At 31.4% G+C, this 14,269-nt stretch overlaps 1 protein-coding gene across 6 annotated transcripts in view; it reads left to right on the forward strand.

Annotated features, from left to right (window-relative positions):
• Positions 1–643: 643 nt before the first annotated feature.
• The window catches only part of LOC145293736 (rho guanine nucleotide exchange factor 7-like), a 624,934-nt gene continuing 611,308 nt past the window's right edge, over positions 644–14,269 (forward strand). For 5 of the 6 annotated variants that reach the window (XM_080140205.1, XM_080140207.1, XM_080140210.1 and 2 more), the window contains exon 1: positions 644–1,207. The gene's annotated coding sequence lies outside the window, so the exon portion shown is untranslated. The remainder of the gene's footprint in view (positions 1,208–14,269) is intronic. The other variant, XM_080140206.1, reaches the window with a different exon arrangement.

A 14,269-nucleotide genomic window follows, 5' to 3' on the forward strand; every position in this document is an offset into this window, starting at 1 on the left:
CGGCTCATCAAGAACTTGTTTACGTGGGACTTAAAGACAACCATATTATAGTCAGCTGGAAAGCAGGAAAACGGAAGACAGTTCCACAGGCGTGCAGTTCTAAGAAAGAAACTTTGTTCATGGAATCTACGTTTAGGTTTAGGCACAGACAAAGAGTGAGGGGGGATTATTAATATTGTTTTCAGCTAGACGAGTGTTTCTTGTGAAAGTTTGGCGAGGGGAGAGAATCATATATTGGATCTCAGACAAGCACTTGCCATGAAAATAATGATAAAGCAGAGACAAACTCGCAACATCTCTTCTTTGAGAAAGAGGTTGCAGGGAAGAGAAAAAGACATCCCCTACGATGCTATGAAGTTTATTTTGAACTCTGTCAAGGCAGGATAAGTCCTTTCTAGCAGCTCCTCCCCAGATGTGGCAACAGTACTCCACTCTTGGACGTACCTGGCTCTTATATAGATAGAGAATTGCATCAGCAGTGAGATATCTACTGGATTGATAGAAGGATTTCACCATTTTTCTAGCGGCCTTGGCAATAGATTTGATGTATGCATTCCATTTCAGATCAGGAGTAAAGGTCAAGCCCAGAAGCTTGTCAAAATATGAGGTATCTGAGACATTTTTAAAAATTTGTTGGATTGGTAAGTTCAGCTAAGAGTAAGATGAAGATAAGATGACCCTCCACTTCCCACATTTTTTATGGCTTTGTGTTTAATTTGTCCAAACGTATTTTTATATTTTCGCAAATAAATAATTTAAAGTGTAGTATCTGTTTTGTCCTCAGTTGGAGAAGAAGAAATCCTTTTTGATGGGGACAATTTTAATTTTTGTCCCATCCAGAGTATCTTTTGAGGAAGAGCTGGCTTCCTCCCCTCCTAAAAACACTGACCTTGTGTCTAATTTTGGATCTCGTCAGGAGGCAAGTAAATAAGGAATCTTCATCTGAATCCTTTTTCCGATAATCCTCTATACTCACCATTGGACCACCTCTGATCCCAACTCGACGCAGTTACTTCCCTTCTTCGCTCTTCTTTTTGTTGTTGTTGTCTTCCCTTCTTCATTGAGGCAATAATGGAAGATCGCCATGTTGGGTAATCGGAGCTTTGGCGAGTTTAACACATGAAAACTTGTCTTTGTTGATTGGATTCTTTTGTTTGAAATTTATCTACTGAACAGCAGACTCGAACATGGAACCATGTAGATATAGGTAAGTAAAAAAAAAAAAAAAGTAAAAAAAATATACTAATATAAATCCTTTAAAAAGAGTCTCAATATTTCTCCCTTTTACGACATATCAACAAACCATAACTGACTGTCGTAAAGTAATAATAATAATAATAATAATAATAATAATAATAATAATAAATCATTTAATTCCGGGTTTAATATTGATTTTTATTAATTAATGTCAATTTATTTTATTTATTTTTATTTAGTTTCAATATTTTCTGTATAATAAAATATCATATTTGTTTATATTTAAACCATTTTTTATATCTTTATAATTATTTAATTTGATTTTTATCGCATTCACGACTAGCACACGCCTTTTTTTGACATTTTTCTAAATAAATAATAAATAATAACAGCAATAACTCCTCTTTTATTTTGACTTAAACTTTAAAATATTATTTTTTTATTTTGTTTATTTATTTTTTTTGTTTTTTGCGTATGTAAATTAAAAAAAAAATTCATTTAAAAACGTTGACTTGTTTACGAAGAAATCGAAATGCATCCCGGAGGATCTGATTTTGTAATGAATTTATTAGTATTTATGCACAATATATTTTTTTAGAAAGGATTTTCAAGTTAAATTCAATTTTACGCCATCTATTGTTTATTAAATTGTTAGGTGAAAGTACAGAATAGTTAAAAATAAATCTCCCTCCCCGTCTTAAGAATGGTTTTCTAAATAATAACCTTATTATTTCAGCATGGTTTGTAAATTGCAGGAATATCGAAATATCAAATGTTTATTTTTCATGTATGTAAATAAATAAATAAATAAATAAAAATTATTAATTGAAAATCGCTGAATTGTTTACAAAGAAATCAAAATGCATCCCGGTGGATCTGATTTTGTAATTATTTTAATTTCAAGTTCACTTTAGTATTTTACGCTGTTGAATTTTTTTTATTTCAATAAAAAATTGGGTACTTATGCACTTATGTTACCGTACTGAAATAACGTTATTATTTTGAATTATTTATGATTTAAATAAAGGAAAAGATACTGCTTAAGTTACATAGAGACGAAGAACAGAACTACAAGAGAAGTTTACACACAAGTGTTGATCGCTCATCATCACAGGAAACACTTTGAAAAAAAAATCGGTTCTATTAAATATTGCAATTTGAAACAAACGTATTTCAGATGAAAACATTACGTCCTGTCGAAATTAGTATAAATTCCAAAAATTACGAAAAATGATCCAGTTAAAAAATAATTATAAGTAGAAATAAAATTTAATAAAATTACGGTATTTATGCAGAAAAGGTACCGTGCTATTTTTTAAATAGTATTTTAAAGTTAAATTCAAGTTTTACGGTAGCTTTTGTTTAGTTGTTAAGTGAAATTACAGAATAGTTACAAAACACCCTCCCCTCCAAATGTTTAGAATGAGTTTCTAAATGTTATTATTTCAGCACGGTACCTTTTCTGCATAAGTACCAAAATCCCCCCCCACATTGTCAATTAAACAATAGGTGCTAGTGTAGATAGTGATCCGCGCTATTTTTTTAAATCGTATTTCCAAGTTTAATTAAAGTTTTATGTTTAATTCAATTGTAAGGGTGAAGTAAAGAATAGGTACAAAACACCCTCCCCCTCCCCATGTTAAGAATGGCTTTTTAAATAATAACGTTATTATTTACGTCCGGATAACTCTCTGCACTATTGCAGTGCACTAATACCAAACAATAATAATATTCTATTTTCTTTGTGCGATGAACACCCAAAAAATTCCTGAAAAAATAAAATGAAATATTTTAGATTTCAAGAGAGCGGGGGTTCATTTTTTTTTTTTTTTTTAAAATATAAATTTAACATAAATAACTCCCACTTAATGACCAGAAAAAGCATAGTTATTGAACACACAGGCTTAAGAAAGAACGTGTAACCATTTTTCCCCCCACAAATAACCATTCTTTTTATTTCCCCCAAATACAAGTATAACTTTATTTTAGATATTTTCATTTTTACTTCCGAAGTAAAAATGAAAATATCTAAAATAAAGTTATAATGTTATTATTTAGAAACCCATTCTTAACATGGGGGGCTTTGTTAACTATTCTGTACTTTCACTTAATTTAATAACCAAAGTATGCGGTAAAAATTGAATTTAACTTGAAAATCATGCAGAAGTACCCCTCCCCCTTTTTTTAAAAGATAAATTAAATTTAAAGAAATCGATATCGCACCTTTTTTTACAGGAAATTATTATTACTTTTTCAAATTCCGTTTCTAACAGTCACGTGACCGGACCCCATATCGCCTTGCATTTTTTGGGTTTTATTTATTCTATTTTCATAACGTAAATTAGAAGTTCTTATTTACTCGTATCCCCATGAGGGCAAACTTAGACATTAGCCCAGTTTTTAACATTAAAAAGAAAAAAAGTGGTTATCGAGCTCCTCAAAAAAGGTCTTAGCTGTATTGTGAGACAAAAATAAATATTATCCAAGTTGAGAAAACAAAACAGATACCACACTTCGATCCGAATCCAAAGATCGTTCCTTTCCACACATTCAGTTTTAGTAAATAAATGGCATGGTGACACTTATTGGGTTGATTTCTATCAGTTTTTTTTATTTTTTATTTATTTATTTTTTTTTCTTCGAGTTTTGGGCCATTAATGACACTCTGAAAACTGCACGTTCTTGACGGTTTAACTTGGCACTACTTTGTTTCGAATCGAATAAAAGCTTTAAAATACGCAAAACTTATCTTGGTAGGTAGAAGAGTAACTTACGTTTGGTAATACTTATTTGTAGTATATTTGAAATTTTTTTACCTCTTTTATTTCGTTTGTTCATTTCTGTTAAGTACACAAAGTCTTTTTGAATATTGGGTAAAAAAAAAAAAAAAAAAAATTGGTAATTTTTACGATTACTGTTTCCACTTCACTTCCGGTTTCTCCTTCGTTTTTAATTGATTTTTTGCATAATTTTTTGTTTGTTAAATTGTTTGGTGAAAATGCAGAATAATGAAAGGAAGAGAATTAAGCGTTTATATAAAATAACGTTATTATTTAGAAAAAAAAACAAAAAAACGTTTATAACATGAGGGGCAACCAGAAGTCAAGTGGAAACGGTAATCGTAAAGAATATTGAATCGGCCTTGGATCAAAGTCTAATATCTGTTCGATCACAGGAAGCCAGACATTGCATCCTCCTTTGTAGTAAAGATTTTTCCTTTCTCTTGATAGCACCTCACCTTGCTCTTATGCAGTTTATGGTGATATATATATATATATATATATATATATATATATATATATATATATATATATGATGGATGTTTGGTACTTCTACATTTTATGAACACACGATTTTCACGAAGTTACTCGGGGTTGCCCGGCAAATGACGAAAAGAACCGGAAACGGTCGACAACTAGTTTTCTGGATAGGAAAACATTTTTTAATGAATTGTCGTCGCCATTCTTCACATGGGGAGGGGGGGAGGGGGGTGTAACAATTTGTGTTTATTGTAATAAGGCTCGCCCGATTTTTTTCCGGTTCTTCCTGTCATCTGCCGGGCATCCAAGTAATTTCGTTGAAATCGCGGGTTCATAAATGCAGAAATATCGGATTTTCAAGTTCAATTTTTCCGTCAGTTTTTGTTTATTAAATTGTTAATTGAAAGTACAAAATAGTTCTTTCCTATGTTAAGATTCGTTTTCTAAATTATAACGTTATTTCAGCATGGTTCGTAAACTGCAGAAATATTAAAAAATGGTGGCGCTTTTCGCCGCTTCTATCCTATTAGGACGAAATTTTGTAGTCGCTAAATGGAGTTTTAAGATTAAAAAAAAAACAGTGGTTTCTACTGATTTTTTTTTGTCAATTCTAATAAATTACAATGGTAGTTTCCAAATTATGCAGTCGAAATTATCTGAATATTACTTAATTATATATTAAAAAAAACCTTAATCGTGTTAGCAGGTGAAAATTGCAGCCATCTTGTTTAAATCGAAACGGAAAAATTGCCTCCTCTTTGAACTCTTCTGTGTTACGATCGTTTTCATCAAATTCTATTTTTTTTTTTTTCTGTAATAAATAAGTTTCTACCTTATCGATTTTGTAATTTTGGGATATACTCCTCTTAAAAATACGAGGAATAAGTAGATACGATTGTTTTCATGAGAATTTCAGTATTACGATTTCCGAAATTTCGTCCTAATAGTGTAGAAGCGTCAAACTAGTTAAATTTATATGCTTTTAGACAACTATTTTAACCGGAAAAAGCGATTTTTACTTTTATCAAGGGCAGGCAGCTGGCAGCGCGAGCGGCCCTGCTGTTTTAATAGCGTCTGCGACCAAGGCTCCAAATTGAAGAGCCATGGTAATCTCGGGAAATAAAGACGGTAGTTTCCCGTTGTTTTCCATCTTGATTTGGCGGTGTATTCCCCCCCCCCCCAGTGAGTTAAACTGGGGCAACCAAGATATCGGTGGCCGTGGTTAAATGCGCACCCTGATACCAACCTGGAAATGTCTATGATTCGGCGCGATACATACAGAGCCTAGCCTTCCTCAGTGGTCACCCATCTGGTACTGGCCGGGGCCCGGGCACATCGTTGCTTAACCAAGTTTAGCAACGGTGATCTGGCGAGAACTGGCGTGTCAGCATGATAGTGCCGTATATCAACGTGGCCTTCTTCACGGTCTTGATATCAAGCGATTCTACCGAAAAAAAAAAAAAGTTATAACTTTGGTAATTACTGGGATTCTTTCTACTTTCATTTTTGTTTTATTCATTGAACCCGCCCTCTGCCTCTTTTATATTTTTTCTCGTATTTCCCGTCACGCACGAGTAAATATAAAATATCTAACAGTTTCCTCATTTAAATTCTTACAAAAATATTTATACGTTTGTAAAGATAGGTATTTTTAGTTATGTTGACTGAGATGTAACCATGGGTGTGATTCCGGCCTAACGAAATAGTTTGTTTCGAATTTGAATTTAGATAGCAAAACATCGAACCGGAAATAAAAATATGAAACGAAACGAAACATTTCGTTTTATTTGTTTTGTCCATTTTTTCTCAATTATTATCGAAACGAAACTTTTTTTTTTTTATTTATTGTTTGTTTATACCTCCGAAACCAATAAATGGCGCCCCCCTCCCCCCAAACAGTTCAAAGAATTTGCTACCAAAATCTTGCGTTTGCTAAGTTTTTTTTATTATCACTTTTTCGGTTTGGTGTCTAGTTCCGTTGCATCCACGTATTGTCAATAAATTCATTTTTTTTTTTTTTAACTTTATTTGTTGTTTTTAAATATTTTGTAGCACGTATTTTTTTATTATTTAATTCTAGGACGTGTGAGGTTTAAAATTTACGTATTGCAACGCTAGAGGTGTATCAGAATTTTGGGAAATTTTTGACACCCCTAACACGAAACTGCGAATAAAATATATATATATATATTATAACTCGTAATTTCTCTTTTAAAAGTGGATTGTTTATTTTCTTTATGGAATATACTTCCAAAATAAATGATTAAAGTTGTTTAAAAAATAATAGAAATATTTTTTATTTTTTCAAAAGCAGTGTTTACAAAACGTTTACAAAGTGCCGGTTTCGCCTTCATGTAGCCATTTTTTTACGTAATGAAATCAATTGAATTTTACGAGTTAATTTTTTTTTTCAATTTTTAAACTTTAAAAATCTATCAAAATTTTTACGATATTTTCAGGGTCAATGTGAAATTTTATGCTCTTTCCAATAAACCGAATATAATATTTTAGACAAACGTTTTTTTAACCCCCCCCCCATTTTGAAATGTCTATTAAAATTTTAATAATTTACTCACCAAAGTTTTATATATCACAAAGTGGAGATAAAAGATCAATAAATAATATATTGTAAATTAAAACAAAAAAAGAAGTATTTTTGGAAATTTACCTGTAAAGTCCAAAGTGTAAAACCTTTTTTTTTTTTTAACCACGTTGATTTTTTTTTATTTTTTAATTGGAAGCCTATGTTCTGCTTATGTTGTCCAGTAAGTATTGGACGCTGACGACAATTTTTTTCTATTTCATTCAATGTTTTCTTTTTTTTTTTTTTTTTTTTTTTTTTTTTTTTTTTTTTTTAGATATTTAAAAAAAAAATTCACTTGATAAAGAAGAATTAAAATATAATAAATCAAAAATTTATGTATTTCTTTGAGGAAAAAAAAAATCCTCGACTATTTTTTTTTTTTTTTTTTTTTTTTTTTAAGGCAAAAACTTATAAGTAAAATTTGACTATTTTTAAACTATGGGAACACATATTTCTTCACGCACAAGGCTAGACGGCTAACACGAACGTGTGGTTTTTACTGCCTTCTGTCCATCCGTAGTTCTAAACGAGAAAAAACGGCACTTCCGGTTTTTTGATAAGAACGTAAAAATGCTTGCGTAATGGCGCTTTTTTCAAATAGTCGTTTAAAAAATTCTTTTATTTAAAAAATAAATGGAATTTAAAATATAAATATTGATAAATTCTGAACAATGAAGAATGGAACTACACATTTAATAGTATTTTTTATAGGTAAGGGATTTTTTTTTAATTTATATCGATTTTTTATAATCGAAGTAAGTAAAATCTTGTTGATTTTTAAAGAAAACCGATTTAATAAGACAAATATTGCATAACTTGCTATTAAACCTGTTATTTTTTAAAAATTTGGTCTTTGCTCCTTTAATTGAAGAAAAAAAGGGCTTGAATTACATTTTTCAAGTAGTTATAAGCTTGTAAAGATAGGAGGTCAAATTATTCAATTTTTTTTTTCATGCATTCTTAAGATCGGTTTCTGACACTGCTATTGCAATGCAATTATCATCCCAGAAAATTTTTTTTTGTGGTTAGGAAAGAAAAAAACCCGGTGAAAAATGAAGATACCAACAGAAATACATAGAATAAAATAATTAACAAAAACGAGAATCCAAAAAAAGCAAAGGAGCGGTACAGAATTTTTTGGGAATTTTTGACACCCTTAACACAAAACTGTGAATAAAATATACAAAAGTCGTAATTTTTTTTTTTAAAGTGAGTTGTTTAATTTCTTTATGGAATATACTTCCAAAATAAACTATTAAAGTTTTTTTTAAAAAATAAGAGATATTTTTTTTATTTTTTTAAAAGTGTTTACAAAGTGCATGTGCGCACTCATGCAGTCATTTTTTTTTCTACATAATGAAATGAATTGAATTTTACGAGTTAAATTTTTTTCAATTTTTTCAATTTAAAAATCTATCAAAATTTTTCTATTGGTTCAATTTTTAAGATATTTTCAGGTTTAATGTTAAATTTTATGCTCTTTCCAATAAACCGAATATAATATTCTAGATAAACGTTGTTTTTTTTTTACCCCCCCCCCCTCATTTTGAAATGTCTATTAAAATTAAAATAATTAATTTTCTCACCTAAGGTTTATCACAAATTGGAGATAAAGGATCAATAAATAAAATAATCTAATTTAAAACAAAAACAAAAGAATAATCATGTGTAAATTTACCTGTAAAGTCAAGTTTAAAACCTGTTTTTTAAAAAAAAACACGTTGATTTTATTTATTTTTTTTGTAAGTGAAACCTTATATTTTGAAAATATTGTCCTGTAAAAATTGGACACCTACATCAATTTTTTTTTCTATTTCATTCAGTTGTTTTTTTTTGTTTTTTTTTTAGATTTTTGAAAAAAAAAAAAATTCATTGCATAAAGAAGAAATAAAATATTTTAAATTAAAACTCATGTAATTCTTTAAAGGAATAAAAAAAAAAATGGAGAATTTGCCGGCGGGTTTTTTTTTTTTTTAAAGTAAACTTTGATGAGTGAAATGTGATCATTTTTCAAATACGGTGACGCATAATTGACTTATTTGATTTTTGACAGCAAACACATGTCAGAAATTCAAAGGGGAGATATCAGCACTTCAAATATTTGTTTCTTTATATAGTTACTATCGGGAAATATATTTGGTCTAATGTGTTTTTACGTTTTTGAAATAATTAATTATGGTGGTTTTCGCCCTCCGTATTTGTCAACTGGAAGAAAGAGAGATAACTCCGTTTGTGAACCTCTCATATGACAATTTAAAATTGCAGTATTTTTGAATCCTTGCTTAAATTCTTTTATTTAAAAAGTACATGGAATATAAAATATAAATATGGATAAATTCTTAACAATGAAGAATGGAAGCACCCATTGATTATTAATTTTTATAGGAAAATGATTTTTTGGAATTAATATATATTTTTATATTCGAAGTAAGTTAAAATTTGTTGATTTTCTTGAAATGTTTTTTTAAAGAAAGCCGATTAAAAAAAATATTGCATATTTTTCTATTAAGCCTTTGATTGTTTTAAAATTTGGTCTTTGCTCCTTTTATTGAAAAAAAAAAGTTAGGGTTTAAACTACATTTTTCAAGTAGTTATAAGCTTCGAAAGACAGGGAGTCTAATTATTCAAATTTTTATCACTCATTTTTAATGGCGACATCTGACACTGCTAAAGGACCGGTGATATTATTTTTATTTATTTTTTTTAATGGAAGTTTCGTTTCATTTTCTTAGAGAAATTTATGAATCAACTTCCACTCATGAACACAACTTTACAACAAACTATTTTACATCTCGGAGCTGGATAACATATCGGTCAACATTACCGTATTTTTTATCACAATCACTACCCCCCCCCTCCCACCTAAAAAAATTTGTTCACAATTTTTTACTTTTTTCCACCTTAATACTCACCTTTAAAATGATGACTTCTATAGATTTTCGGGTATGCTTAAAACGAATATCGCATTCAAATTTTGGACGGGCAAATAGTTTTCTGGATATTAAAACATTTTCTTCAATACATCACTGAATAAATGTCTGGCGTTTGCCATGAGAAGGAGAGGGTGTTATGTAACATACATGTGTATTAGTATTTTTCAGTTGTGAAAAAACATGGCCTACAGTAAAAACGTAGTGGATTACATTTGATAATAAAGATCTTCATATCCAGAAAATTACTTGTCTGCACTAAATTTAAATATGATATTCGTTTTCAGCATATCTGAAAGTCTATAAAAGTCTTTAATTTAACAGTGAATGCTGAGTTGGAAAGAAAGTAAAAGAAAGAAATATCAATCGGTTTTGCAATCAAAGCTGTCTATGGCATTTCATAATTTTTCATTTTGGTACTTTTTATGAATAAGTATCCAAGAATATTTTCATCATCAATTCTGAGTTTCACTGAACGTTACCGAGCAATCATTTTTTTTCCTCCTTTATTAAGCCATAGACAGAGGCTACTTAAGCTAATTAGGGAATGCATAAAACTTAGGAACATCATGATAGTTAGACAATACAGAACGTGAAAAATGTTATATTGATACATGCTCATTCACATAGTTCTGAGGCAGCATGTTCAGGATTGCAGAACACAATGGAAAAGGAGATTGATGGTACATCTCTATGCAAACGCCGGTGTAATTATGCAGAGGATCTAATACGAATGCATATCGTTGCAGGATGCTATTTAACCATTACGGTGAGGCAAGAACCATGAAATAATCTGTAGGCAACGGATGCAACTGTTACAGTCTGGCAAGTAGACAGCATATCTAATCCAAGCATATCATATACTCCAGAGGGAATAAGATCGTGGCAAGAAATATGGAGTATATATCTGATGGCACAACCTTGTAAACGCTCAAGAGAATCGGAGAACACTCTGCCAACTCCGGTTAACCCTAGGGACCCGTATTCCAAATGAGTACGAATCATTGCCTTGTGAAGTCTAGACAGCAAATACCATTCATGAGAAATTTTGTAGCTCAGGATATGCAACATGTAAAGCTACTAATTTTTTTTCTTGACATTTCCTAATGGTTGGTCAGAAATGATTTAGAGTGAATTGTTTTTTTTTTTTTTTCATTTTAATGAGTTGTCACTTATAAAGGCCAAAAGCCACTCGATAATAGGAGTTAATGAAATGGATTACTTGGTAGTTGATTGATTGATTCATTCATTTAATTGGCAAAGAATGAACACACAGGTGATTGCCATTTATAAGGTGAAAAAGTCTGTGAGAATTTAGGGGGCTATGTATAAAGAGAAACTATACAGAGAGAAAACCTTGGAGGTCTGACCAACATCTGTCCAAGGCCGCCTTGAAGCCCTGTAGTGTGGGCTGGTTTACAAACTCATCAGGTAGCTGGCTCCACGGAAATGCCATTTGAACCGAGAATTCTGCTTGGCATCAAACCCTCCAGAACTATCAAAGGTAGATCTTTGTGGTGTGCCCATGGAGTCTGTGATCTGGGGCAGGAGTGAATAAACCTCTGAAACCAGCCACCATTTTCTTCGCTAGGCACTTAACCTGTTTGAGATGCTGGACGTCTTTCACGTAATAGGAGGATGTGGCCTGAATACTCTATTCGAGAATCTGGTGCACCATGGAGGTATAGAGGGGAAGGAAGATGGGGGAGTGAGATGATCAAAGGAGCAGTGCATGAGGAACAGGACACCCTTGATCTTATTAGCAACGGTGATGCAGTGTTCAGAGGGTGAGTATGTGGAATGTACAATCACTCCAAGACCCTTGGTTTGACTGATGAACTCAGCCAATCACTTGGTTGAAAGTCAAGGGGAAATGGAGGAGTTGGGGGATGCTGGCTGCACTTGGCGACGTTTAAACTCAGGTCTCAGTGCAGTGACCATCTCCAGATTTCATGGAGGCAATGCCGGAGGTCTTCATAGTCATTGCAGAGGGCAAGAATTTTGATGTCATCGGCAAACAGAAGGGACAGCTGAGAAATCACTTCAAGCAAGTGATTGATGAAGATGAGAAACAACATGGGCATGATGATTGAACCCTGTATGTAGTACATCATTTGTTGCACTGTATCCATCGGAAAGGCAGTTGCTCACTTGAACCTGGAAGAATATGGCGGGAAGGATCAAACTTAATAATAGAAAGAACATAATATGATTGTGTTTCAGTGTTTTTTTTTTTTTTTTTTTTTACTAAAAACCATCTTTTATTAAAAAAAAGTAAAAAATGTTAAATATTAAAAAACAAGTTTACTGATGTATTAATAATTCAAAATGTCTATAACTTCAAGTTTTAATGTTTTTTTAGTGGTAATCTATATATATATTAATATTGAGATGATTAATTGGAATCTGGAATCGGAAAAAATCTACACATTTGAAGGAATGGTATCAGAATAAAAAAAATTGGTGTCTATTTTCCGATGCCAAAACGATTCTTTTAATTGTCCTTTTTTATTTTATTTTATTTAAAACAAAATCTTCCATAGCTGGTGATAATGATAAAATAATTAATATTTATTGATTTTAAAATACCAATAAAGCTAAAATCGATAGATCATCCTCTGCATATGTAATTTTACATTTAGGAAAATATCTACAGATCTAACATGTTTTTTTTACATAAATCAGAAAAAATAACTCTATAGTTAAATATTTGGAGATTTATAAAGAATTGGAATCAGGAATTTAGTGTGGAATCGGTAATTTATTCTCTAATATATATATATATATATATATATATATATATATATAGTCTGATTTTCAAATTTCACTCAATGCCTTTAATGGATAGACCTACCCAGACTTTCAAATCATGCCCGACCACGCGTAATTATCCGGCTACAGTAAAACCACAGCTAACATAAACAAACCAAATGTTCATCAATGTTTCGTCTTTATTTCTAGACTTCCTCGGTATAATTAATTTGAAGAAAATAAAATACCAGTACAATATTTAAAAATATAATTGTTTTGCTTGTAACGTGAAAAGGATGTCTTTGTTTTATTTCAGAATGAAAAAAACCTTTAGCATTCACATTGCATGTTGAAATATTTTAGCATCATATAGCCGTTAGATGTTTAAAAAGATATGAGTCAATTTCTGTTCTTTTTGGACTGGATATGGCCGGTATAATTCAAATGTTGGATGCGTAAATGAAATGAAATGAACGTTTCTTTGTTGTTATTATTAGTTGATTAGGAAGTATTTTCTTCTGTGGTGTAAATAAGTCAGCCTGTGTCTAAAATTAAGTTCTGTTCTTTTCATAAAAGTTTACTAATTAAAAGAAATAAATTGAAGAAACCTCCACGTTGTTTGTGTTTGAGTTTGCAAGAAGTGCTATTCAGGTTTATTTAGAATGAATTTGATGAGTTTAACTTGTTTGTAGTTAAAGAATATTCATGCATTCAGGAATTTCTATCTTCCGTATCTTTTCAGTGTTCACCATCCTCTTTTCTCTTCTCTGCAACCTCTCTCCCACAGAAGAGACGTTGCGAGCATGTCTTTGTTTTATCGTTATTAACATGGCAAGTGTTCGTCCGAGCTCCAATTTCTGGTCCCCCCCCTCGCCAATCTTTCCCATTTTCCTGCTTTCCGGCTGACTACAATATGATTGTGTTCAAGTCTAACGTAAATAAGTTCTTGATGAGCCGTTCCATATAAGTTATCAAATTTTACGAATTTTCATTACTAATGATTACTATATTGTCCAATTTTTACTGTACACTCTTTAACCCTTATCCTTGAGTGGCCTCTTGGCCTTGATAATGTGGTGATGCCTGTGTAAAAAAAACAAAAAAACACCCATCTAGCTGAAATCACTGTCAGTAATTTTCCCCACTCTTTATCTGTGCCTAAATCAAAGCGTAGATTCCATGAACAAAGCTTCTTTCTTAGAAGTGCACGCCTGTGGAACTCTCCTCCGTTTGCCTGTTTCCCACCTGACTACAACTTGGATGTCTTCAAGTCCAACACAAACAAATTCCTGATGAATCGCCCCTTTAAGTAAGACACTTTATCAAATCTCCAATACTAATGAGTACTACAATACTATCCCATTGATTACTGTACACACAATAACCCTTATCCCCGAGTGGCTTCCAGGCCTTGATAAGTGGTGACTACCATGTGAAAAAAACAAAAATGTCCCCAGATCTCCTCTACTTTTATATTAAAGTCACTTTGTGTTTGTGTATGTGTGTAGGAGTTCCTTCTTCATAGGTTCCGAAACAGCTGAGCCCAT

This window comes from Euprymna scolopes, chromosome 15 (assembly GCF_053919585.1).
Source record: "Euprymna scolopes isolate OS-2025 chromosome 15, ASM5391958v1, whole genome shotgun sequence".
Taxonomy (NCBI): domain Eukaryota; kingdom Metazoa; phylum Mollusca; class Cephalopoda; order Sepiida; family Sepiolidae; genus Euprymna; species Euprymna scolopes.